We start from the raw sequence: 27,322 nt of genomic DNA on the forward strand, positions 1-27,322 counted from the left end.
ATTTTTTACCTTCTTTAGAGACAATTTCAATAGCCCAAGATAATTCCTAAATCTATATCTGGCAATTCAACGTATTTATGTAGAAAAGAGCAAAGATACACTGCAAACAGTCAGCCAAGCAGAGCAGAAGGCTAAAGAAACACGCCTGGAATAAATGCTTCAGGAAGAAGTCTCCCCTGGTAATGACATTAACCTGAACAGCCAAAGGGATATTTTGCCTAAGCCTCAGGCTGTGAAATTTAATTTAGCTTTCACTCACCACTCTCATCACCTGTTTTCAAAGTCATGTGTTTGAAGTTAGTTACTTAACTCCACATCTGGGCTCACAAATAACTGGGATGAATTACAGAAGCACTTAACCCTGCCACATTTACAAAAGAACCATAGGGTTAGATACAATAAAAGCTGTAATGATAGAATCTTTGCTGAAATATTCAAAAGTGAGTTGAGGTACTTAATGACCACCTTTATTTTCTGCAAGTGCAGAGCATTTGCCTTAAGTAAAGCAGGCTCTTCAGAAAGCATAAGTTGAGCAATTGATATCACAGATGGTTTTTAACGTGTTGGTCCATAGCCTGAAAAATGCAGTTCATATTTTTAAAGCATGGTCACATCTAATGAACTTGTTTAAATATTAGGCAGAACGGCAAACATGAGTTGGAAGTCACAGAAGAAAATATGACAGGATGCAGACACAGGAGTCCATGATGGGAACGTATTAAAAACAAACTCATATGCTTTAGGACAAAAGTTAGTATTGCTCCAAACCAAAGTTTTCATTTAGCCCATTAAAAAGATGCACAATGCTACAAACTTCACAGGTAGATCTAAAGCTGTGAGAAGGGCTGAACTTGCATCAGATTTAGGGGGTAAGAGAATTTAATTTTCAGTCCTGGTCTCTCACAAACAAATACATGCACAATAAATATATATGCACTGTTATATATTCACTTTTCACACCTTTGCCTTAAAGTAGGAGGATGCTTTAAAAACCGCATTAAGCTTGACAGCTGGAAAAAAAAAATAATAATAAGGCTGATCTAACATTTTAGAGTACAGAAGATTTTATTTCAACTTAAGAGAGATATTGAACTTCCACCATGGAAGATCAAGAGTGCCAAGAAATGAAAAAGCTGGTAGACAAAAGCAGAGTGTGTTTGAAATGTTGCTAGAGTATTAAAATGTTAACTATAGTCTGCCCACATGCAAGACTCAAATCTAGGAGTATGAGTTGTGTTGCAAGAATAGCACACTTTGTTTCAAGCAGGGCTTGTTGTTACTGCCCTGTATGTGGACTGGTAAATTAGTCACACTCTTCCAGTAGAAAGAGTTTGACAAAAAAAAGAAAGTTTCCTGCAAAACTGAGTTTTTTTGTCTTGTCACTTATGAAATAAGAAGCTTGCTCTCTCACCACTGTGGACTATGCCAGCCACATCACTCTTCATGCTTCCATGGAGTTTTACCCTCCAGGTCGCAGTGGTTTTTTACTCTATAGTGGGGCAATGCAGCCAGGTTTTGCTGATGCACAGTTAAGGCCAGAACACAGAAATGTGCTGTGGCAGCACATCACAAAAGAATTACTCATTCCCTGGGTTAAGTATCAAAAGGTCTTTATCTCAGGAGTTAGGTCTACTAGGACCAAACACTGGCAAGCAGGTTATTGCCTTATTCCCCCACAAAGCAGAGAATTTGTTTAGTAGATTTGTCTCATCCCTCATCTGCTTGTCACAAAAGCAGAGCACAAGCTAGTACCCTTCAAATCTTCCAATGTTCAGACTAGAGATAAGAGGATCAGAAGCATGGCATTCCAAATTCAGAGAAACAGAGCCTGAAAATGCATGCACACAGCCTTTACCTTAGGTGCACTCCTTTCCAAAGCAAAATTTTCAATACTGCAGACACCAAACTCAAAACACACTTTGAAAACAATTCTAAATAGAAACATTACATCACTGTAGCTATTCCTGTGCTGTGAGATGCAAAAAAAAGAAATTATTCAGAAATATCACTATCAAATCTATTCATTAAAATGCCCTTTTCTTACCTCACCATGTTGTCCCACTTGGAACGCATAAAAACAGTGAGGTTGACAGGATTAGGACACTGCTTTGGAACATGACTATTCTGTTTGAGAAAACACCATGCAGTGTTCCCTTTACCTCATGCACAGTTTCTTGGCATATGTCCTAAGTACAAGTCAGCTGCTCTTCACATTAGTATAGAGCAGGGGCAGAAGCACTGAAATGAAGCCATCCCATTTTCAAATTTCTGATCCATACAAGACTATCAAGACACAGGCTTTATATTGCTACTGAGGCCTGCTGATTTCATGTGCTACTGCAGCTGCATATAACCCACAGGTGTTCTGAAACCATCAGCCCATGTAGAGGAGGTGAGTTGCTCCTGTTTGTGTTCAGTTTCAGCACCAAAAGAAATCATGGGTAGATGCTAAAGGTATTCCACTGGATTTCTCAGAAGGGTATCCAAAACAGCGTAAGTGACCAAGTCCACTAGTGAGCTTTCAGGATTTCCATCAGACTTGGGGTAGGTGGTATTATGACTAGATACTGAAATTCCATGGATAACAGCAAATTGCCACGATGTGAAAACAAAATTCTCTTCAGTCATTTAATCACAGCCTGACAGGGCCAGAAGAAGCACGGCTGACTCCTGGGAATGGCCAAAGCTCAGAAACTTCGCTCCTGTTACCAGAGGTGATGGCTGTGAGTGTGCTTTGCAGGAGCAGCATAGAGGGATGGAGTCAGCATTCCCTAAGCTACTGATTGACTCCTCAGTACCAGTCTGGCTGGAGTCTGAATGGGTGAAGAAGCCATACCATTCACCAGAGAACTGTGTCCAATTGCAAAATTAGGTCTTATGTGCTTATGACTAGCAATGTAGACATTTTCTCTAGAAAGCACCTTCTGGTGGTGGGCAGACACCTTGCTGAAGACTGCATGGACTGATTTAAAATAATGTATGGGTTCCTTCCAGTGTCACTGTGATGCCTGGTCCCACAATTTTAACAGGTCTTCAAGACACGACTTCTCTGCACGTCTGTAACACGCACACTCCAGTTCCACATATCTGTTTTCTTTCAGCTGCCATCAAACAGCCCTTCTCCACACCTCCAAAAAAATAAAAATAACAAAGCCAACCCCACTTATCTTAAATGGCAACTTCATGCAAGGTTTCAACCCAAGGTTATTTTTTCCTACCAGTTGTTTCTTTGAGAACAGATGGCGTTTGCAATGGTTGAGGATATATCCTATTTTTAAGTGTCATATGTTTTTACTCTTCTGCAGTGGACTCAGCAATCAGAGGAAAATGCCACAAGAGATGGGCTTTTTACATGATATACAAACCACACTGTCTCATGCCACTCAGGAAATTATCTCCTATTGCAAGTGCCCAGCAGCCAGGGTGCCTGTATCCACCCTTCTGGTGCAATGTTTCCTGCCAGTAATGGATAAGGAACAACCTGCATCCGGCAGTGCCAACTCAGCAGAGCACCCAAACATTAACACAACAAAACTGGCACTGAGAAAGTTTGAAGTTACACACCATGCCATGATCTAGTACATGGTGTCCCAGGGAACAGTCCCATCTTCCACCACAAAATTCAGTATAATGAGAATACCTCATTCATTGCTTGATTTTCTTTTTGGTATTTTCTTCTGTACACATCCTATTTTGACAGGGTAGCAGCTCCCCCAGAACAGGAGAAGCAATGAAAAAATGGAGTAAAGATCTGTCATGTTATTTAGGTTTGTTGTTTCTTATACTGCAATTTAGTAGGATAAAGTCAGCCTGACTTTGCAAGTAACTGCAAGATCAGACTCCCTCTGTTTTGTTCCATCTGCACAAGAACCCACTCTTATAATGGAAAGCCACCTAAAAAATGTCTGATCTTAAGCTTTTAAAACCTGCCAGAGAGATTAGACCATGTTTTGGACTCTGCTAACATGGCTAAACAGCTTCTGGGTCAAACCTGGCTTCTCATTGATTTGCAGAGGCCTGGGTGTACCTGAAGTTAGTGTTTCAAAGTAGTCACACAAACAGGTGGAAAAATGCTGTTGTGAATGCTTAAAAGGCATTTTAAGGATTTAAGCATAATCACAGTGACTCATGCACCAAGGAAACACAAAAGCTGACATCTATAAACCTCTGCCAAAGGCATCTGGGATGCCTCCACTTTGGTTCATGCTCCTGAATAATTTCCATTTTGTTTCTCTGTCAGGCTGAGCACTGAAGCAGCAGCAGCTCAAAGGCAGCGCTGCCTAGGGCAGCTGTGGCTGCCTCCCTCTCTCACTGCCACCCCCTCGGGGCTCAGCAAGCCCTGCAAGGAACTTGGAGGCAAAGGCTGGCATCAGCAGCCTGAGGAAATGATGGTCGATGGCACTGGGATGGATCCCCCACAAAAAGACTGAAATTCAGGAGAAATGAAATAAAAATCAATCTGGAATCAAACTTCCCATGTGAATTCAAGCAGAAGGAGAATGAGGAAGGGGAACTTTCCATGCATATGATTCACACCAAGTCAGCAGGACTCAGGGGTAGCGAGTCTCTTACTGTTTTACACTAGTTCCAGGTATTCAACTAGAAAACTGGAGACCAGGATTCTCCTTTCTGATGAGACAGGAGCAGGATTTGATCTTAAGAGAATTTCTCACCCACCAAATTATTTTGAAGTAAGAAGCTAGAGGACTTTTGAGTCTCTTCTGGTTCCTCTTCTTCTAACAAATTGTGGGTGTCTGTTCCTTGGCTGCTGTGGTACCAAGTTATTCTCACTCTTTGGCCTCATGAACATGCACTGTTTGCCAAAACCCCAAGTTGATCTTCTGCTCTGCTTTCCTGTCACATGGAACAATGTGAGATTTTTAGATGCCTACCACATTTGGAAAAACAGAATGGAAACACTTCTGAGAAATTTACTGTTTGCTTACTTCTGCATAGTTATAAATCAACAACTTCTTGTAACAGAGAAGTCTCAGAAGGAAACAAAATAAGATGTATTCCTAGAAAAATGAAGCTGTTTTGCCATAAATACCATAAGCAAAAATAATAAAACCTCTTGGGTACCCTTCCAGCCAACTTACACAGTCCACTCCCTTAATGCCAAAGTTTAATGTCTCTGCCATTAGGCTAGGTCCTCAGAGTATGTCAAAATAAGTTTGAGTGAGCATATTTGAGACTTTCTAGTAGGAAAAATGTCCTTCTGGTCTCACATACACTTATTTTCTTGCCATTTTACTATAGCACTTCCTACAGCCAGTCTTGCTATATTCTGATCTCCATGCTAGTGCTATTTTGTAGCACATTGCTTCGGACATATGAGTCTACTTGTCAAAGAAGGTGCTCAATAAAGTCAGTCTTAAGAAATCACATAAACAGAGAGAGCAAAATCTGAAAAAAACCTCTCATTTCAGGCAAGCTGCAGAAGCTAGTTCCCTTCCTTTTGAAAGGCCAAGAGCATGGTCCATAATCCTCAATTCAAAGAAATAAAGTGTTGTCAATTCTATCCCCAAAAAGGTCAGGAGATGCCTGTGAAAGCCCTGATTTTTTCCCATGGGCTGTGTGCTCCAGGATCCAATGTTCAGTTACACAATGTTTTCCCACAGTTTCCTGCTTCCTTCAGTGTATAGGATGAATTCAGCTTTGAACACAAAGGGGGCATGTTAAAGCAGGCTCTGGTCTGATAGGGCTTACAATCACAGAAGTTGGGAGATGTGTGATGCTTGCCTTTGACAATAAACCTAGAGATAAGGCACCTATCCAAATAAAAGGTGTCATGGACTGCTTTCCTGCATACTCACACAGATCTGGAAGCTTCATAGGATAAAGCAAGAGGTCCTTTTGCTGCTCTAAATCCCTTCCTGTTAGGTCATTAGAAGAGTGTGGCAGCAGAAAGGAAAAAACACCTCTGTGCCAAGTCTTGTATATGGAGACCTCAGGAGCTGCGACAGAAGACCACAGGGAAGTTATAGAAATGCTTCAGGTTTTGTGAAGAAACTTCTCTTATTCAGGCCCAGAGGTTCTTAGCCTAAAACTGAGCAGTGTAGAGACGGCCTGATACTCAGAAATGCCCATAGTCAACATCAAAGAGGGGCGTAGCCAAAACACCTGACCTGGAGAACAGCTGAAATTCCAACAATAAACTTGACAGAGCAGTTTCCTAAATTTGCCTTGAAAAGGTAGGCTTGTAGTAGTGGCAATTCTGTGCCATTCTGAAAAGAAGAGATTTTACCCATCTCTGGGCATAGCTCTTCTACATCACAGAGTTGCTCAAAACTCCTTCTAATCCAACATCCTGAATATACTCATGCTTCATTTTCCAAGTGTCCATTTTGGGACATTTGGTTCATGGATAATATAGGAATTCCCACCTCCCACTGAAGGCCAGTGTGATCTGTGCTTTTAATGTGAATGCAAGAAGTGAAAAAAATTAGTATAAAAAACCAAGTATCTTGTTCCTCCATATCTTAGATACAGAACCAAAGATCAGTGGGCACATCAGGCAGTAACAGCTATAACATCTGCATCTCAGTGGTTCATGTACAAGGACACCTCACATCAGTGAGAGCTAGCTGTGAGCAGAAATCCACTTGTGTCCATGAACAGCTTACAAACTATGATCAGAGCATTTCCAGTTGCCTGAGCAAGGCCTGTATTCACTGCAGGGCTCAGAGGATGTATATTAAGTAAAGTGAAGGAGAATAAAAGGATATAAAAAACCACAATCCACCTGGACCAAGGTGAGAAGTCCAAAGAGAGAAAATACAGTGTGACCACCTACACAAAGACTGGTTTAATGCAAACACACACACACACAGCAGAGGAAAAGGATGGGGGGACACATCAGGAGTTCGGGCAACTGAATTTAAACCAGGCACATCTAAACATTTAGCATTTGGTCTTAAGAAGACATAGAAACCTACACAAACCTATACTGATAACTGATTCAGGCACTCCTACCATTATAAAATAAAAATATGTATTTATATGTTCACAAATTTTCTGCCAGGTCTACTCTAACCTAAGTTCCTTTCCCCTGTGGACATAACTCATACATGGTATACTTAAACAGCCCTAGGCAGTGAATTAAAAACACTGTTTTATTTACAATTCTGTAGCAAATGATTCACTGTAGATATACGTCAACTTTTCCATGAAATATTCATCATTTGGTGGTTTGCTCCTGCTGCCATAAGGCAATGCCATGGCAGTACCAGGGCTTAGATAACAGCAACAACTACCTTAGGATTACTTAGAGTATCCACCTCTGCAATAATGCAACCTATTTAGCAAGAACATACATTTTGAAAATGACTTGATTTTCCTCTCAACCAGCACTTTGACCTAAAGTTCATCATCAGGTGAACTGAAGCCTCTTTGATGCCACAATCATCTAGTTCACTCCTAGGATTGGTCAAGTTCAGTGGGTGGATAGGCAGGGGTCAGTTGTATGAGGTTGAGCAAGGTGAAATGCCCATTCCTGCATGTGGGTCACAATGATCCCATGCCATGCTACAGGCTTGGGGAATAGTGGCTGGAAAGCTGCCCAAGGTAAAGGACCTGGGGGTGCTGCTTAACAGAAGAAGGGCAGCAAGAAGGCCAATCCTGGCTCCCTGGCCTGTGTGGCCAGGAAAGGACCAGGATATAGTGTGGCCAGCAGGACCAGGGCAGCGATCATCCCTCTGTACTTAGCACTGGTGAGGCTGCACCTCAAACCCTGGGCTCAGTTTTGGGGCCCTCACTACAAGAAACACATTGAGCTGCTTGAATATGTCCAGAGATAAACCCAAAATGTTTGCAGATAACAACATATACTGCCTCACTCACTACTGAAATACCAGTAAATGCACATACATTTTATACAGTAACAATGGGATATACTGCTTTTGTCCTGAACATGGAGCTAACCATGTAGCTGGAAAGCCTGGAAATATTTCTGCCAAGTTCCAGATATTCTGCATAGATATATTTTCCAAAGAGACTCACATTGTTTTTTCTTTAATCCCCCTGTTGGTCTTGCTCAGTCATACACAAAAGTAAAGAGTTTTATTTCAGTTGAAAACTGAACAAGATCTTACTTCAGGCACTTAAATGCAAGTGACTGAAAGAAGTTGCCTCTAAAAATCTCACCACAAACAGACACAGAGCTCCATTGACCTGGATTTTTCTCTTAGCTGATGTTATACTACATACATGGTTTATTACACAGAAGAAAATCAGATAGCAGTTTACACTGATGTGTCTTCCTGAACTGTTGGGACAGGTTTCAGGAAGGCATGAGCTCAGCAGCCACACATCAGCTGACTGATGAGAGCTCTGTGGGTCAGCCACACTGAACTAGCAATTTCCAGCTCTGCAGAAATATCTGTTAAAACAGATGCATAAGATGGATAAGGTCCATGCTGGCTTTAATGCTGGCTTTTAGAACAACAAAGGAGAAACTTTTACCTTTTGCGACTACAAGAATAAATTAACTTATATCTGTGTACTTGCCAGTCTCTGGTACCCTGCCACTACTTTCTGTCACTGTTAGATGACTGTTACAACATCATTTAGCGGAATATGGGTTAAAAATTGTCAACATATTCCCCCAGGCAAACACTTCTATGAACATATAAGAAAGGGGAATGAAGTGCTTAGAAATATCTCCACCTAAGCAAGCACTGCTTGGGATGTTTTTTCCAAGCCAGTCACACTGCCCTGTGCTGCTGCTTTCAGAAGTAATGGTATCCATCCTACAGCCAACTGTGAAAGGATTTCTGGCTTTCAAACTCTCAAAGGAAATACTATCCATTCTGTTCCTGAAACCAGTCAATACTGCAGTACACACAATTGCTTCTAACACAACTTCATGAAGAGCATGTGTAGGCACTGGGCGAGGGCTACCAGAAAATGACTCATTTCCAGCTGGAACATAAAATTTTTTGCCCAGAAAATTGTTTAATTGTCTGCTGAGTGCAATGGTGGGACTAAATCTAGTTTGCTGTGCACTTCTAACATTGTGGAATATCATGGAAGACATAACCATTTTGTAAAGGAGAGCCAAATAGTTCAAAATAATTATCTGCATAGACAAAGAGGGTCAAAGCTAAAAGAAGCCTGTCAGCCACAAGCAACACTGACCCCAGAACATCAGGCTCATGTCTCTGGGGGCCTGAACTTTTAATGAAGATTTTTTTTTTCTTATGACATAAATTCTATGTACAGTAATAAAATTTACTTTACTTTTACTTTGAAATGTACCAAAAAATGTTCAACAACATCCTCTTCTGGAAAATATAACCACCCTGTGTTCACTGCAGAGCTGTCAGAGCTCCAAACTCCATCATCACTTGCCATCATGGGAACACCAGGCACCCAATCAAAATCCAGCTGAGAGAACAGAGGAGGATGGGGAGTCAGGCTGCACCACAGATTGGTAGCAGGGGCATAGCAGATACTCTACCCTTGCTCACACAGGGTGCAAACCTTGCAGGATTTGAAAAACCCACCACAGTTAGTGCACATTCGTCAGGGAAAAGCATGCCCTTAAACCGTGATGCAGCTCATGACAGGCAGCTCCCGCTGGCAGGAGAGAACTCGCCGGGCAGGGGCAGTGACCACGGAAAGCAGCTGGCCCCAGTCTGCACACACTCACCCTGATCCCTGCCCTGGCACCGGCAGCAAACCTGATTTCCCCAGGCACTGGCAGAGGCAGAGCAAGCGATGAAGACATGACCATTCTGCTGTGCCCTTGGCAGGCTGCTGCTGCCCAAGGCAACAGCCCACATCACCTGTGCTCCCAGCTGGCCCTGTTTTAAAGTCGGTTTTCTGTTATGTCTTCGAATGACTCTATTAACACCTCAAAATAAGTCATTTGGGCCCCACCTAAGGTTTGGAGAAATTTTAACAGTTGCCTTGACTCATAGATCTGCAGACTAAATGCAAGTATCATCCAGGAACATTAAATCCCACACACAATTGTGACAACTTTGATATTATTGCTTAGAACAGTGCCCACTTGAGTCATGCTTTAATTCAGTCATTAGTGTTTTTATGGAAAAAGGCATATTTCCCCCAACCCTGTTTCACAGAGTGGAAAGTGCACAAAAAGGATTTATCGCACATAAGAATAAATTGCTATTTGCATGTCAGAAAATGGCTGTGGAAAACAGAAATACTTCATATTCAGAGCAGAAAATAAACAAAAGTGAAATTTTTCCAATTTTTAAAAATAAATAGGTTATCTGCAAGTGATAGCTCCATTTCCCCCCCTGACAAAACAATTGGCTTATCCATTTCTGCATGGAGTATAACTATCAAGTCTGACATACTGGTTTGATTACTGTGAGAATCAGCAAAGCAATGAGCTTTTACAGCCAAAGAGCCTTGAATTCAATCTAACCTGTAGAGAGATACTCCATCGTGTCTTTGAAACCTTGCTCAAAAAATAATTTTTTTAAAAGGAGAAAAATAGTCTTTTGCACTTTGTTTTAAGACAAAAAAAAAAGATGTTTTCCCCTTTTAATTGGTGACCTGAAGATGTCAGCTCCTCTCTTACACATTACCATGCCATCAGAACACAAGTTCAAGGCAATTATCCTGGTAAATGTGACTAAATGCAATCTAAGACACCAAAGTGAGAAAAAAGCCCATAAATCTCACAGCTAAATAATTTACACAGCTGTTGCAGCCAGATGTGGCTGTTGGGTGCGGATGAGATTACTGCTCTGCAGCCTGTGTGCTCAGTTTGGGAACATGGGTCAGTGTCTTGGCCCCTCTGTCTTCTCCACCACTTTTTCCCACATAAAGAGGGAGGAATAGTCCATCCTGCACCTACTGATGTTCCAGTGCAATTATTTTCCCCATTGGATGAAGAGGGTCCAGTCTTGACCACCACTGGGAGGAGCAACAGTATCCCCCATTTCCCAGACAGAATGAGCTCACAGTGGATTTAGCTTGTTCTTCCTTATTCTGGCAGATTTTAATGAGGATGGGAAAAACTAGTGAGCATAGATAATGAAAATGGTGTTTTTTGCAGAAATTTATTTCAGTGTTAGTTTGACGGAGGGATAAAACAGTAGACTCTGGATGGTGGAGTTTTCTGTTTCATCATCTATTTTTCTTAAGATAACAAACAGCTAGCCAAGTGTTCATTAATGGATAGTGACAAATAGTTTCCTGTGGTCTTAAAATAAAACATCAGTTACAGATACTGTTTTCATTTCTAGAGGCCAAAATCCATTCAATACCATTCAGCTGGTAGCATGTTTTTTGGGTGATGAGAAAATGAAGATACGGGGAAAAAAAAAAAAAAAACAACCAGAAAAAAATAGAAAAATATCAACTATTGTGCTTTCTTTCCACCAGTGTGCTGCAAAATAGCCTAGACAGTCAGTGTCCCTGTAAAACAAATGACCCTTTGAAGAGCTGAAGCCTGATTTTCATCTGACCTGATCATCTTTGTTTGGCAGGTTAGTAAAGGTTCAGGTACCATAGATCAAAGCATAGAGCAGCAAGGCCAGGCCATATCTTTAATGGATACTGCCAAGAAGGTTCATTCTCATCACCTTTTCTTTCCATTTGAACTCTTCTGCACTGACAAGACAGAGGAGATTTCAAACTGGTTACCAAAAAAAAAATCATATATGAAAGGCAGGAATTTTCCTGCCACTAGAGTGTCAGAGAACACCCAGTACTCCTAAACCAGCCCATTTTTCCCTTCACTTGAAGTGATCCTAGTGAAAAAGCAGACACTGTGCTGGCAAATGCTACAAGGCTGGTTCCTCACTGTAATAGACAGAAAGAGGAACTGGAACACGCAAAATAACATCAACCTAAAGCTGCATCCCAAAGCAGAACATTGGATATCTGGGGGCTATTAATCTAAAGAAAACCAATAAATCTTCCTAGATGCCCTTGGAGGATGTTATAGGGTCTCAGGTAAAACAGAGTTACTGTATTTTAAATGGTGAGAGAAACATGCTGATGAGTTGGGGCACAGAGTGGGCACCCACAGCCTGGCTGTGCAAACACAGCTACACCTTTCATTCAGTAGATGCGACATTTGGAAAACTTGGCTGTAAAAAGCACAAAGTCATACCCAAGCGCGCCCTGCTATTACAAGGTCCATGAAGCATTTCCAGTGGAAGAACTACCTCTGATTTGCTTTTCACAAGCAGATTACAGCACGTTATAGAGAAAATCTGAGAGGCCTCTGTGTTAGGCATTAGCTACAGTCACACAGCACGGCTGGGCTCATGGATCTCTCCTGTAGCCAGCATTAGAGCACCCAAGACCCAGAGCTCTATAGCTCAATATGGGACTCGGACATTTCCAAAGGTCCATGGGGATTGTATCCAAGCATCCAGTTTAGGATCAATCTCTTGTCCCTCATCCCCTCCTTCACCAACAGAGACACACCTGTACAATGAGGCAGCAGTACAACTATATCTAAAGTAACATAAAGAAGGTTCAACGCACCCAAAAAACCCCCCCAGCATAAGCAAGAAAGCTTTTTCTGGGCAAGTGTAATGTAGACATATCCTTTTTAAACACTCTACATCCAGCTCCAGCAGGACAAGGGCTGCCAGCCCCTTGCGCCCACTGAGGGTGCTCAGAGACAAAAGTCCTGCCCTTGTCACTCACAGCCAAGCACCAGACAGCAATTACGGACTGCTGTGCCAGCACAGAATAGTAAGTGCACACATAGCCACAGCTGCTGGGCTGAGTTGTGTGCAAGGCAGCTCATCATTTACAAAAGCTTTCTCTGTCTCCACAATGCAACAGCAGGGTCTGATTTTGTCTTTGGATGTGTACACTTGTTGAATTTACAGAGAATGTGAAAACAAGAAATACAGCAAAAGGTGGATTTCTGTAAGTGGAAAGCTCTCTCCAGAAACCTGACTTCTCATGACAACAGAGGTGATTGTTTGCTTGTGCTGTTGTATTCCCAGTGCATCCTCATATGATCCCAACCCCCTCCATCCCAGCTGTGTGGTCATGCCATGACCAATAAAATAAGGCCTGTCAAGCCATTTCAGGTTCAGACTGTCCTTATTATTCACCCCTGCGGATATTGTGCCTTTTAGATAGATGGGTGGTTTCACAGGAACTGCATGGGTTATCTTGCTGGAGTGTAACCACAGTGCCAACCACAAAGAAAATATTTCCGCCCACATGAATATTTAATACAAGCATTTTCTTCACGTAGAAGGAAGCATCGCAGGGACCCCTGTGAGACAATCCTGAACCACACCAACTACAGCAGTAGCACTTCACTCCAGTAAACACTGTCCATAGCTGATATCCCTCAGAGGCAAGACTTAGCAACATTAAGTTTTATAACCTCATTCAGGGTGAGTCTACTGAAGTCAGAAATGAAACATAAGGACTCCTATTAGTGTGACCTCTCCACATCTTGGGTCAGATACCAGTGGAAAAAAAATGCTCTCCCTTTTCAGTCATAAATTATGTGCTTAATTATCCAAATGTCAAACTGTGCTTGCAAATAACTAGGAAGGTCACATCAGAGTGAGAAAGACCTTTGAAAGCCAGTTTCAGGGGCCAGTCCTTTCCACAGCAGACGTGAGTACATTACGGTTAGAACTCAGTGACACTTCTTCCAAGTTGATTCTACTGGGGCCATCAGCAAGGAAAGAACTTCTCTTCTTGCCAGGGTCTGTTCTATGCACTTGCAGGTAGACAGGATTTCAGTTCCAGCAGTCTCCTATGTGAGCATGTAACATATAGAGCAGGAGGTAATCAACTATCTCTCATTATGGAGAGCTGTTCAGACTCCTCATGACTATCTACCTTTCACACTCAGGACAATCTCAAGGAGAGTAAACCAAACAGAGTATGGAACAAAGGATGGGTCAAGGCACTAGGTGTTTTCTTTGAATTAGTTGAATTGTATTAGTCACAGTAGTAAACTAATAAATAAATATTGAATTGCAAAGGGCTCCATGCAGGGACCATGGGCCAAATAACCATGGCTGTAAGAAGAGACATAATGAATGAAATTCTAAATGGGAGTAAGTATTAGCATTCAAGGGAGACTCATCCAGAATTTTGCTCTTTGTTGGGTTTTTTTATTGACTGTAAACAGGCCAAGTCCATCTTTGCAGACTCAAAAGATTGCTGCAGACTTCAGTGTGATTTGGATGGAGGCCAAGGTGCTTATAGAAAACCTGAACCTTCAACAGACAAACACACATATTCACTGACTTCTTCTCCTATTGGCCTGAGGTACCTGGAAGCCACTCGGATGGAAATCACTGGCAAGATGCATTGGCCTTGGCAGCAGGCAGACAGCCATTCCCACCTCCCTGCTGCAAGCCTGGGGCATCAGGACTGCTCCATACACAGGCACCCAGCACAGCTGAGCCAAGGAGCATCTGGGCGACCAATGGGGCACAGATCAGATGCACTGTCTGGCACAGCTACCAAAAAAGCCCCAGATCTTCCACACATAGATTGCACATTTGTTTTGCCAGGTATGCCAGACCTAAGCAAACATTATGAAGCCCATAGGTAGTAAGAGGAAGGTTATAATATAACGCTTCCCAGCCCTGATGTCACTGGAAAATGCCAGCTTCCTTGCCTGAGTAAAATCAGGCTAACAGGTCTTGCAGCAAACTGCTTTGCATCGCCAGAAAACACAGATGTAATTGTTTTTCCACCCAGTGCTATTCTTGCTCTCTTTTCTCATCGCAGGGAAGCAGCAGAATAACTGGTTGTTATTCTATTTGCATGAGTTTCTTCTGCTCTCTCCCAAAGTATGTCACTGCATAATGTTCTCTACATCTCAAATAATCCGCTAATTTTTTGTATAACTCTCCTATTCTCTCCAGGCAGTTTTTTGCCTGAACTCAAACCCTGACCTTTTTGATAGCAAGAGTAGCAGCAGGCCCCAGATGTGCCAGCCCCTCAGCATTCATAAAGAAGTAACCCTTGAGCTCTGCATGCCACCACAAAGAGGTGCAGAGACTCCTTCTGCAGAGCAGAATTGGCATCCTGAACAGCACTGTGCATGTGCCATTTTTCCTCCAGCATCAGCTCAACTTATCCCCGCACAGAAAGAGCAAATGAGGTCTCAGTGAACCCAAATCAAACATCCAATTTCCCAGGTACTTTGAGGGACCATATGATTGACTGAAGGGATTTCATTGTGGCTGAGAAGAAGAATAACATCCCTTTGCTAAGGAAAAGGCACTGCCTTCAACCATTTAATGTGTAAATAGTTGCTGCCTGTGCTTTCGCTAAACCTCCAAGCTCATTAGAGCTTAAATGCTAACTCATGAGAAAAGCTCAGAACACAGAAACATGGCAAGGAAACATCACAGCTTTAATCCTTCATAGGATTAGGTTGTTTAAATTTGATGAGATAGAATGAAAAATAAAGGATGCACATGAAAAGACACCTGGTTATATTATCTCAGCAGTTCCATAAGTGCCTTTTCTTGTACTATTTTCTTCCCCTATTTTTTTTAACATTTCCAAGGATCTCAAGTGAGTCAAAATGTCCTTTACTCTCACGCACAAGAGGAGCTGCAAAACATGTCACAGAAGTTATATCTTCGAAGAGCCAGGCACAAAAAGCAGATTCTGCTGTAGCATTAAACATAAATTACACAGCACAAACCCTGAGCTTTCACCTAGTGCTGGCACCTTTCTTTTCTTGTTTCCAAACCTGCAAGCACCACTTGGATGTGTTTTGTGCACCCATCATCCATTCTGGGGAAAGAAAAAACCCTCGGGTCGCAAAGGTTCATTTAACAGCTGAACAGAGAGAAGGAACTGGGTGAGAAATGCTGTCCTCAGATACAGGCAAATGAGAAGCCAAAAGGGAACTATTTTGCAAAGTGCTTTGAGTGGCTGGGAGTGGTCAAAGAAAGTTGTGCAAGACTAAAAAGCAGGAACATGTGGTCTCTACATATCCATGTATTGGGAGAGGAAACAGATGATCGCCAAAGATACAAACATTTGTCAAATAGAACAACTTGAACTCCTCAGATTTTTTTATATATAACTTTTAGTTTCCCTTCCCCACCATGAGTTTCTCTATGTGCTTGACTGGATCACTCAGTCCAAAACCAGACCTGAGTGCTTACATCTCACATTTATATATGTGACCCTTTTCTCATAGAGGTTGGGCCTACAGCTTTCCCTAAAGATAGAGTAGATATTCACTATTCGTAACTATTGCTTTTCCAATTAAACTGAATGTAAGTGTTCATCTCTGAAAATTTAACCTAGAGGCTTTCATTCCACTCCCCACCAATAAAATGCATATAGGGAAGAGGTTCTGCAGGGATGAGTACAACAGTGAGCTAAGAAATAGTTGGATTTATCACATCCTTCTTCTCTTTTTAATTAGGGAATAATTAGAAGAAAGACACTGGAAGCAAAATCAATTTGCTGCTCTTGATTTGCCTTTTTGTTTAGTGACAATTTGACTTCTAGGACCAAATTATCTCTGGGGAAATAATTTCTCTTGAAGGCAATTTCTCCAATAGACAAGATGCTTACCTTTCTTTCTTGTGTCTCTGTGATTCCCTCCTTTTTTCTCTGAAATATCTGTAATTTCAGGGCATTTCTCCATTGGCCTTTCAAACGAGATCTTCAAAATGAGGAGCATTTCCTCTATACAACTAAGCTTCTCTTCATACTTATAATTTTAAAGCAAATTACAAATTACTTTATCAGCAAAACACAAGGGAAAATACATTTTTTGATTTTGCAGCATTCCAATTTGAAGAAAGAAGAAGGGAGACACAGTGATTGATTTGAAGTCTATCTGACAGAAGAAGAATGACCTTTCATCAGACCCATAATTTATTATTATAGTTCCCCCCCTCCCATCTGGAAACCAGTCATATTGTTAGAAATATTGTACATCAGCACAACTATTTAAGTATTCTTAATCCAAATCATGATCAAAAAAACCTTTTTTTTCCCTTCATCCTACAAGAATTTAACTTTATTTGAAACTTATGTCAAAATAAATTTTGATGATTGTGGATTTAGTCGAATCCAAATAATTTTGAATTTATGTTCTGCTTCTGCTTCTTAGCCCTGGTATTCCGCTATAAGATTTGCCACTGGGGACTAACCAGGAAACCATTTCTGGTTGTTTTTTGTTTTGTTGGTGGTTTGTTTTTGGTTGGTTTTTTTTGGTGGGGAGGAGGGAGGGGTGGGGGTGGGTGTTGAGGATCTTAAAAGTCATGTAAGAAAGAAGAAATGACCATCAATAGTTCCCAAGGGGAAGACTGGAAATAGATCTTAGTGCATCAGCTTTTCCCACACATCCAAAACCCACATGAAAATGGGAACCCACGCAGTTAAAGCCCTTATGAGCTTGTGCACTACTTAAAAATTTAAACAGTCCTCTAATGGAAAAAGATAACCTATTAAAGGCAAGAGTTCCCATCTAACAACATAATAGTCATACTGTTCATACTGTTGCACCTCTCTATTTTCCTAATAAAGTCCTTTCTGATTTTTTCTTTTTGTGTAGAAGCAACTGAGAAGACTAACAAAGGTGTTGTTTCCCAGGAGATAGCTCAGTTTCCTTGCTTGCCTGTACCTAGAGAACTGGGAGACACACAGATGTGACTGCTGGGCCATGAAGTGCTAACAACCTGGCAAAACTAATGGGAGCTGATCCACTGGCATTTTATTTCCTAACTCTTCACTCCTTTGTAATTTGAATACACTAATGCAACTTTCCACTTCCAATGTGGGCAGCTCTCTTCTTCAAATTTTCCTCTGATTAGCATCACCTCAAGGTTAACCATGGACCAACCACTATAAAGAAACTTCTGGAAGGATAAAATCAACACCTCTTTTTACCCTGAGAATCCTCTGAAGGAACACGGTCCACTAGGGAGTAGTTGCCCTCGTTCTGGTGAAACGTGGCTTGAGAGACAGTGGGAACACTCATCCCAGCAGAACATTCAGGACAGGATTTCTGTGTGAAAACACCCACCTTTCATTCTGGAGGCAGGCTCAAAGGTCACATACAGTGAGTTATTGAGGCTCAAGTGAAGAGTGACTCCCTCTTGGTAGAGAACCAGCACAGGACAACTGAGCCCATCCAACATTCCTCTGCTGCTGTTGAAAACATGGAAGTCCCACAGTCCCTACACCACTCCTAGACACACTGTCTTGAGGATCTACCACCACCTGTGATGCTTGTTAGGAGCTCCTGGGAACTGACACAATCCAGAAATACAGCAGCAAATTTTCTCAGAAAGAAGCCATCTTGTTTTCTTCCAGGATAGAGAAAAAGTTGCTTCAGTAAAAAGTTTTAGGAGCTTCAGACAGTGTGAGACTGCACAGCCAAAAGCAAGAGCAGGAGTAGGGGGAACAAGGAGGAAGAGAATCTCTCCCACTCCGTAGATATAAGTTGTTTATAAGACTTGGACAAGACATGGAACTTCACCTTTGGCATCACAAAGACTCCTCCCATCACTACGAAGGCATCCAAGCAGAGTGGTGACAAAGGAAGGGTAAAATTTCTTTGGAGTACTCTGACAGAAACAGAGAAATGTGTATGAATAGAGTTGTCCAAACTTTTTTTTTTTTTTTTTGGAAGAAAATTGCAGGGTGAGTATTTTAGTAAAGAGGGTATTTTATTTTTTTTTTTGTCTTTTTAAAAATATCTGTTTACCATTAATCACAAACAAACATTTGGCACAAAGTGTTGCCTTGTTAATGATTCAGTGCCTTGATTATTCCAGTGATGGGAAGTACTGAAATTCAGTGTTTACAGTCTGAATAACAAGCTGTCGAACAGTACTAAGGAAAACTCCTAACCTTTCCAGGGAGGAATAAAAAAGAGAAAGGGAAGGGGAGGGGGAAAACAAAGAGAAAGAAATAGATCATTATACAGCACAAAACCAGACCACAAACCTCATTCTTTTTTAGTTCTTTGCAGGTTCCTTTTCAAATAAAAGATGTGACTTTTAAAAAGCCTGAAACAGCACAGCTTTGTACTTCCCATAAAGACTTCTAAAAGACATTGAATTCCATATGGACCACAGCCTTTTCCTATGGGGAGACATGAAATGTCTGTTGTGTCAGTGAGCACTGCTCTCACAGCCAAAAATCTCCCCCCTGTAACCAGGCACAGCTGGGTGTTTGCCCAGGAGCAGCGCCCCAGGCCTTCTCTTTGCCAGTGCCATTGGTGAAGCACAGCCAACAAACAGCTGCTACCATCACACCAGCGAGGTCCTCAGCCCTCCTGTCTGGGAAGCAGGGCTATGAGGGTAGAAATTGCATCATCCCACACTATATGGCTCCCCATACTCAGGAAAAAAATCATCACAATAGCAGGTCATAAACAGAGATGAGTAGCCAAAAGTTTCTTTCTGCATACCTACTACATCATTGTATGATTTCCACCTGTCATGGACCAAAGATGAGCTGTGCAGCAGCACTCAGAGTACCCACGGTGGACTGCAGGTATTTATTATTTACTGCAGTCTCAGGAGGTCCACACTAAAAGCAGCCTGGGGAAGCAGGCTATGTTTTATCCACCGCATGACCCACTTTCCAGCAGCTCTGTCAAGCACTTCTGTCACCAGCGACAGGGCTGACTAATGTTCAGTGAAGTAGGTGATGAGTTACGTGGAACTAGCTTCCAGAGGAAATTAATTTCCACAGAGGCCCTGGCTACTTGAACTTTGTTTCAAAAAGGCTGTGCTTTATTGCAGTCTAAGTTAATGAAGAAAGGTAGCTGTCAGGCTGCTGCACTGTCGGTGTTACCTCCCAGCCACCTTCCTTGCAGCAGCAGCAGAAGTGGAATGTGAACAACCCCTCAAATGAGCTTCCATTTGCACTCATTTTAATGTTTATCTTCCTACTGCCACATCTACTGCACTACTATTACCATGGGAAATAATCAAACCTACTTTTAATACAATGCTGCGCATATGGCGTCTCTGCCAAGACCATTCTCAAGCAGAGGAACAGATTGCAAAAAGTACCACATGCTCAGCCTTCTGCCTGGGAACTTAGGTAGGAGATAACATCTATACAGTGCTCAGCGCTCCTTAGGAGCACCCAATCTCAAAAAAACCTTCTTTTTTCCTGCTTTTATTCTGCCAGACCTACTACAGTAAATCTCCCTCTAGGGTTTCCATGTCTCTCTCTTCCATGCTTAACCTAGTCCTTACATGTTAGAAGATTTTGGAGGCCCTCAGTTGAAACCTTAGTGCAGAGAGCAAGATCAAGACAATATTGTGTATCAATATGAAGAATGTGTTCTCCATATTACATCAATACCACAAAATGTGTCCTAAAATTTAGAATAAATTACTTTGTGCGCACTGTGCACGTCAAGCCCTGCATTCACACCCAGATCGGTTACTGCTTCTAATAGCAATTGCCTCAAACATCTCAGTTACAACATCTATTGGCTCTCAACATGTTCAAAAGTATGACTTTCTACATTTAAGTCATCTGGGATAATGTGGGAAATATGCAAAAAGAATCTTTTATTGTGCAGTGGCAGTTATTCCACGCTGTTAATCTTGGCAAAGAAAATCAAGCACACACAGCTCTGCTCGGGATCCTTTGCATGAACATTGCTGGAAAACCCACTTTGGTGTGATCAGATCCTTCACAGTAGTTCTTCACCAAATGAGTTAAAATACAGCACATGAGTTAAAGTAGACTTTGCAAATTGAGATTTTCTTATGGTATTTTACGTTGTTTCAAAGGAAAAAATGATGAAAGACATAAAGAACTTGAAGGTGCTTTAGTTTACATTAGCTTGCATCTCTTTGTAGCCCCATGAATTTGCAAAGAATCAGGTAAAAGCATATGCAAACTCTAAAAATAATATTAAAAAGCAATGCTCCAAAGTAGCAGAAACTGAGACCTGTTTAGGCATATGCTCAGTCACAGGCCAAGACAAAAATCTCCCACCTACCTATTAGCTGGTCTAGGAAACGTTGATACAAGACTAACCCCTTCTCAGTCTCTACCTATCTTTACCTGCCTCTTTCATACAGTATTTTACATGTTTGGCTAGATACCATGAAGATGTCCCATTCACTTCATTACCTTAAAAGCTTCTCAATAGTGCAATGGCAAACCTGCAATTGCAGATTTCTACAGTAAAACCCAAATGTACAGCAGCTTTCCTTAACATTTCAAGATCCTCTTATCAGTATTAAACTCAGCCATTTCTGGTTCATTGAAGCACATCCCCAGCCTTCTCACCAGTACTCCCTAGCTCTTAGCATTCAAAATTAATTACTCAGTTTCTCATTAGACTGCTGTAGAAATAAAGCAGGTTTTTTAAACAATTATGAATTCTAAGGATAACTGTCTTCAGATTTTTGATGCTGATGACTTTTGCTTCTCAAACTTTTCTATGTGATCACCAACATCATTATCTTACTTTTTAAAAACAGATATGTGAAGGCCATGTAAAATAATACAGTTCTAGAAGTCCATGCAATATTTTCAAAATATTTTTTTTATTTGTTAGCATCACAAACTTTGTACACAATCTAGAGCAAATAGTCTGGACTAGGCAAAGGTAGTTCTTGTTTATTGGAGGGACAACAGGTAGCAGTGGGATGAGAGATTGCTGCCCTCAGGAGTAGGGAAACCAGCAGGTAAGAGCAGAACTGTGACTCCACATGAGCCACCCATGGAGGTGCAGGGCATGAACTGCACCTTTTGCAGTAGTGGCAAACATAAATAAACAACACACATGATCCCTAAATTTCAATTGCAATGAAAGTAAAAGCAAGAGCCAGAAGCCACTAAGTGAGGCAAAAAAATTTGATTGTCTTCTTTGAGCCTAAGTGGAAATGTACATACAGACCTATGTCTTGATGTCTCACAAAACACAGCAGATGCACACATAGTAAAACTCTACTACAAAACTAACTCTACTACAAAACCCAACTAACACCTGAGGTTAGTATTCTTCCAATAATAAATTTATGACAAGTCATTTATTCCCGCTCTAAACTATTTTGGCAGTTAGAAAGCCAAAGGGCAGGGGAGAGCAGAATTTGTTATATAAGACAAAGAGTAGTTTTCATTTTCTTCTCCACTTCTAACTAGAAGCATTTGACCAGTGTAGCTCAAAATAGGCTGTATTTACTTCCAAGGAAAAGATCAAGTTAGATTTTCACCAGCAGCATAAATGATCTCAGAAAAATATGTGATTCACAAAAACAAATTAAAAACCTGAAAAGACACAGAGGACTAGAATCAAAATGCTGATGTCGCTTCATCCTTCAAAGTTTTTGCGTTCATTCATTGTGGGTGCATCTCAATTTTCTCAACATTTCACTGCAATTGCCATGAAGGTGGGAGAATGGTGTCATGGCAAAAATTATTCCTAAGACTTTTACATCTGATGGGACAAGAGGTGCTATTCTTCAGGTGTAATGAGCACCAGGCTGTAGTCCTGCTGCCTGCCTTGTTCAGCTACACAACAGTAGTGGCAAGACAGCTCCAAAAAAACAATGTGATTCCAGCTGGGCACAGCAACCAGGCAGGATGCTACAATAAAACAGCAGCCCAGAGTAGAGCAGGGAATGAAAACTGTACTGTTAGCCTGGGTAGATCAGGGGTCCTTTTGTGTCAGAAGGAGGTGGAAGCCCACTGCATTCAGGCATGTGTATAGCCATCAGAAATGAACATATGTCCTAAAAATGAATCCCCTGTCATAATGAAACAAAGCAGAAGTTCTCGTATGTGTCTGTGTTTTCATAATCTGAACCACATTCCTGTCCTGTGCATCAACTCTGGTCTGCACAGTGGGGGCAGGTCACACAAATAAAATCCCTGACATTTTGCAGCCCCTTTTACAAGTCTGCATCCATGCAGGGATTGTGACAGCTGCTGGACCAGCATCCCTGAAGCAGCACACTGTTGCAGGTTGGAGCAGCTGTGGCACAGTGGGCGGTGCTGTGCGTCCCCTCTGCGCCAGCCTGATGCAAAGGGACCACAGCAGGGGGGAGTCAGACAGAGCCAGCGCTTTAGCTTCTTTGCTGAAAGATGCCAAATTTACAGTCATCAATTCATTTCATTCTTAGGGTCTCTCACCCGGGGAGGGGCAGGAGTCACCACCTCATGTCACCAGCTGGTGAGCAGGCACTGCAAATTTGTACCAACAGTCAAGAAGTGCAAAGGCAGATTCTGCTCTCCACTGCATAAGTAGAGGACAGCTCTGATCTGCAAAGCAGCCTCTGCCTGTCCCTCCAATTCAAGTAGTTCAGAGCCTTTTTTTTTCAAGGAGACAAATGTTTCATTTGCATTTCTCTTTCCTATGTCAAGTACTAGGAACTGACGGCAATCACACAGACAGTACATCACACAGCACTTCTGAAATCTCCTCTTGTGTGTTTCACAATAAAAATACTATGAAAATCCACAGTGGCATAGGTCATCCTCCAAGTCACAGTATTTGCTAAGTGAAGAAAAACAGGCAATGGTTGTGTCATCCAAAGGCATGTCGGAATCTTCCTTGGCACTGTAATTGGTAACACTCGAGTTCTTTTACAAAGTATTGAAACTGCAGCTGAAATTAAACACATCTGCTAGCAAAGGTAAACTTTTGAAAACTCAGGATATATTACAGATCTAGAACGTACCACCACTGTACCCCTGCTCTTCTTTGAAAGGTGGGTAAAGGCAAGGGTCGCACTTCCGGACATAGCCATATAGTGAAATCTTCATTTACATTACCAATCTCCTATTGCTTGATCTGCCTCCCTCAGCCAGGACCTCAAACATCTCCATATGTGAAAGCCTGGATCCATCTCCAAGCCATCTCTGTACCCAAGGGCCTGGAGGACCCCAGCCCTGCCACAGGTTTCACCCGAGGTGCTGCCTGCCCCTCTGAAAGCAGACAGCAGCCACCCTTTGCTCTCCCTCACAAGACAGCTCCTGCACTGGGCAGAAGAGCTACATTTCAATGATTTGAATTCCCTGGAAGCCTAGAAGTAGGTTCTTGCCCACCTGGGGAATTGGATAGCATTAAGAATAGGCATAGACTTCTTTTATAAATGCACAGGTTTGAATCTTGCCATCTTTTCATTTGCTTCCAATTCAAAAATTATTCCATTACTTTGAAAGTTAATGGAGAAAACAGTGAAAGAGTGCAAATATCATACAATCCCTACCATCACCTGTGAGCAGGCAGTTGGAAAGGGATACAAGTAAAAGAGATATTCTGGGCCTGGGAATCTGTGTCCAAGCAAGCTGTTTCCCAAAGGGCCCTTTGCATGCAAGTTTGAAAGGATGGGGCTGAAAATCAGCATAGGCACAGGAATCTTTTTGTCAGAATAGTCCTTCAGTTGTGGAGGACTAAGGATACACTTTTATGACTTAATTTTCCTGAATACCATTTCACAGGAGGCCAAGCACCCTGCATTTTTAAGGAGATTTCATAGACTGTTGAGCTTAATATAATCTCCCACAAATGTTTATAGGGAGAGTTTTATTTAATACAGTCTGTGATCTGTATAAACATCACCATGGTTTTAGGCTAACCAAACCCTGAGCTGATCTGGAAGTCGTGTGGGAGCTTTATTTGGTATACTAAAGTAGCACAGTTCAAAGTATGATTTTATTTGCAGTAGACTTCTGGGAATTAGAGATTAGTCATATGAGGATTTTAACAGTTGTGTAGTTATGATAGGTGGACTCAATGGCTTTTGTCTTGTAAAATGTCACCAAACTGTCTTGTTACTTCAAATTACAAGACTAAGTAGTTAAATACTTTAAATCCCTAAAGAAAGACTTGAATTTTTGGGATGGGGATGGCAGGATAAAAGCACAGAGGGAGAAAAATCAAAAAGTGTCTGCAAATAAAATTCCACACTATTCACTGTTCTTACAAGTAACTAGAAAAAATGGCACTATAGCTTTGACATGTAATTTGCTCTCATGACCCTGTGACAGGTTTGTTCAGTTTACAAGTCTATTTCCTCTTATTAATTGTCAGCCTTGAAAACTCCACTTGGGATCCACAAATCAAGTTGCATCTCTTCATGACTCCTAAATCACCAGTAATGAAGATTCTGCCCTTTGTAATTTACCTGTCAGTGCTTTGAAGATCCAGACTCAAATCCATCTTTCTCTTGCAGTGCCTGCATGTGCTGGCTCTGGATCTTTTCTAAGGAAGAACTTCTGTTTCAGTGTGGAAGAGACTAAGACAGACATTTCCCAGATTGCCTCACTTTTTTTTCCTCTACTCTCTGCAAACAATCTCTATGGGTTTTATGCATATTTCTGGGATGCTCAGAATATTTGCAAAAGATAGGTCTTTAAATATTAGAAAAGATAAACTAAGTGAAGAGTGAGGTATGATTATCTGTTGTGTTTTCCTGGTGTATTTCTTGATGATTTTATTAGAAGAACAGGCAGACGAGGAAAACAAAAAAGATTGAGACAACTTGACCACTGTAGCAGAGTTTCAGCACACCCTCCATTCACTAGGTTTTATTTCATGGGCACACAGGAACGCAGGTTTTTGAGACATCAAACTTCTGGACATTTTGCCACCAGTATCGACAAGGAGTACTTGTCCTATTTAGGAGTCCATCCTTCTTCACTTTCTAGACTTGGTACTGATTTTATTTGCCTGATCATGCAGTTTATTTAAGCTTGTACTTTTAGGAAAGTGATAGTGTTTTAGATTAGGAAGCGTCACTTGGTAGATTCACATATGGCAATTGCATGGTGAGTTGAAAAAGAAGCAATCAAGGGCTGTGTGTGGGAGTTTCTGATTTGTGCCTTGGAATTACTGCCTCTGCCAGGTATAAAGGCAGAGACAGAACAAACTCTTCTAGCAAAAATATCACTATTTTGGACTTATCTCACATAACCAAGATTAGAGACCAGTCATGATATCTTAGCCAACTCTAGACCCAGCATATTTAGACCTGTGTTTCTCTGCCTGCAGTTCAGTTACCAGCAGGTAACTGCTGACCTAGAATGAATCTCCAGATAGGCAGAGGTAATCTGAATGCAGAAGCTTTGTATTTACTCCCCCAAACATCAAACCAATTTGAAAGTCCAAATAAGCTTAATTTCTTTTTTTATCATATAATTTTGGAGGATGGAATAACGCCAATGGTCCGTGACTTCATTCCATTCATTCATCAAATTCTTGAGAAGGTGCAGCCAGGAGGAAGAAAATCACCACACAGACATTAAACAGATGCAACAGAAAGCTACAACCTGTTAAGAAAAGTTAGCTATATAATAGCTATATAAGACTTCATCAAATATTAAATGTAGTTTGTTCTCTACTGACCCAAGAGTCTCCTTACAAAACCACCTTCTCCTTAGTATGTTGCTTGAAAGTGAACAGTATACAGGATATTTCAATAGTTGCAGAACTGAGGCCTCATATATACTCTTACATCTTGGCTGTATCTCCTTTTTTCCCTGCTCTTATTTCCAATTTACAGGGCTCTAAAATAGCCACTGTACTTGATTAAGTTGAGCAACACTTGTGTAATTTTCATCTCAGGAATCCCCAAAGCACCTGACTTAAAGAATGCAGGGGAAGTGTGTCAGGGTAGGCATCAACCTCTGACACACCATGAGAGTTTTCATTTTCTCAGTCTCTTCGAACAGGTAGAGTTGTGATGATACTCTTCCTCTGTGATAAAACACACCTCAGCCAGTAGTATTTTGGGTCTTTCTCCCTTGATCTTCAAAGGTCATCTTAGGAATTCACGCTGTGTAGAATGGTAGATTTGCAGCCACAGGTGGAGACATCTTAGTACCTACAATATCCTCATCGGTCATTCAGTGATGCCACAGCCACTCCTAGAAGCGCAAAGGATAATAATCTGTTATTCCTGCTTTGAGTAACCCAGCCTTACTTTCTTGATTTCCCTTAGTCATTGATGAACAAGGATCAAAGTAATCCATGTCCTTATTTTAACTCTTTTTAAATATTTGGACTTGCCCATACACTGTGGCAGTGAGTTCCACTACTTATCAGTCACTGAGAGGAGACTTCTTCCTTGAAGACTTCCAAACCTATTTCTTCAAGGAATTTCACCACATATTCTAACATTGTAGCATCCCTTAGCCATTCCTTACTGGCCTTCTCCATTCTGTTCACAGCAGACCTCCAGTCTCCCCAGAGACTGGAAAATGTGACTTACTCTCCACACTACTCTCCATAATCCACAGTATCTATCATCCTTGCCCTTTCCTGAGCATTTTCCAGCCCTACTGTATCCTATTTGAGATAGTGTGATCAGAACTGTGTAGATTTATGTAGGGACATAATATGTTAGATCTCTATTCCTTTTCTGATCATGTCTAG

The 27,322-nt window shown here is 41.4% G+C and overlaps 1 long non-coding RNA gene across 1 annotated transcript in view; it reads right to left on the minus strand.

Moving 5' to 3' along the window:
- The window catches only part of LOC116183307 (uncharacterized), a 155,027-nt gene that overhangs the window by 26,813 nt on the left and 100,892 nt on the right, over nt 1-27,322 (minus strand). The window contains exon 3 of the long non-coding RNA XR_014952698.1: nt 2,045-26,814. This is a non-coding gene — a long non-coding RNA (uncharacterized LOC116183307). The remainder of the gene's footprint in view (nt 1-2,044; nt 26,815-27,322) is intronic.

The sequence above is a fragment of the Lonchura striata genome, chromosome 2 (genome assembly GCF_050655825.1).
Source record: "Lonchura striata isolate lonStrDom1 chromosome 2, ASM5065582v1, whole genome shotgun sequence".
NCBI lineage: Eukaryota > Metazoa > Chordata > Aves > Passeriformes > Estrildidae > Lonchura > Lonchura striata.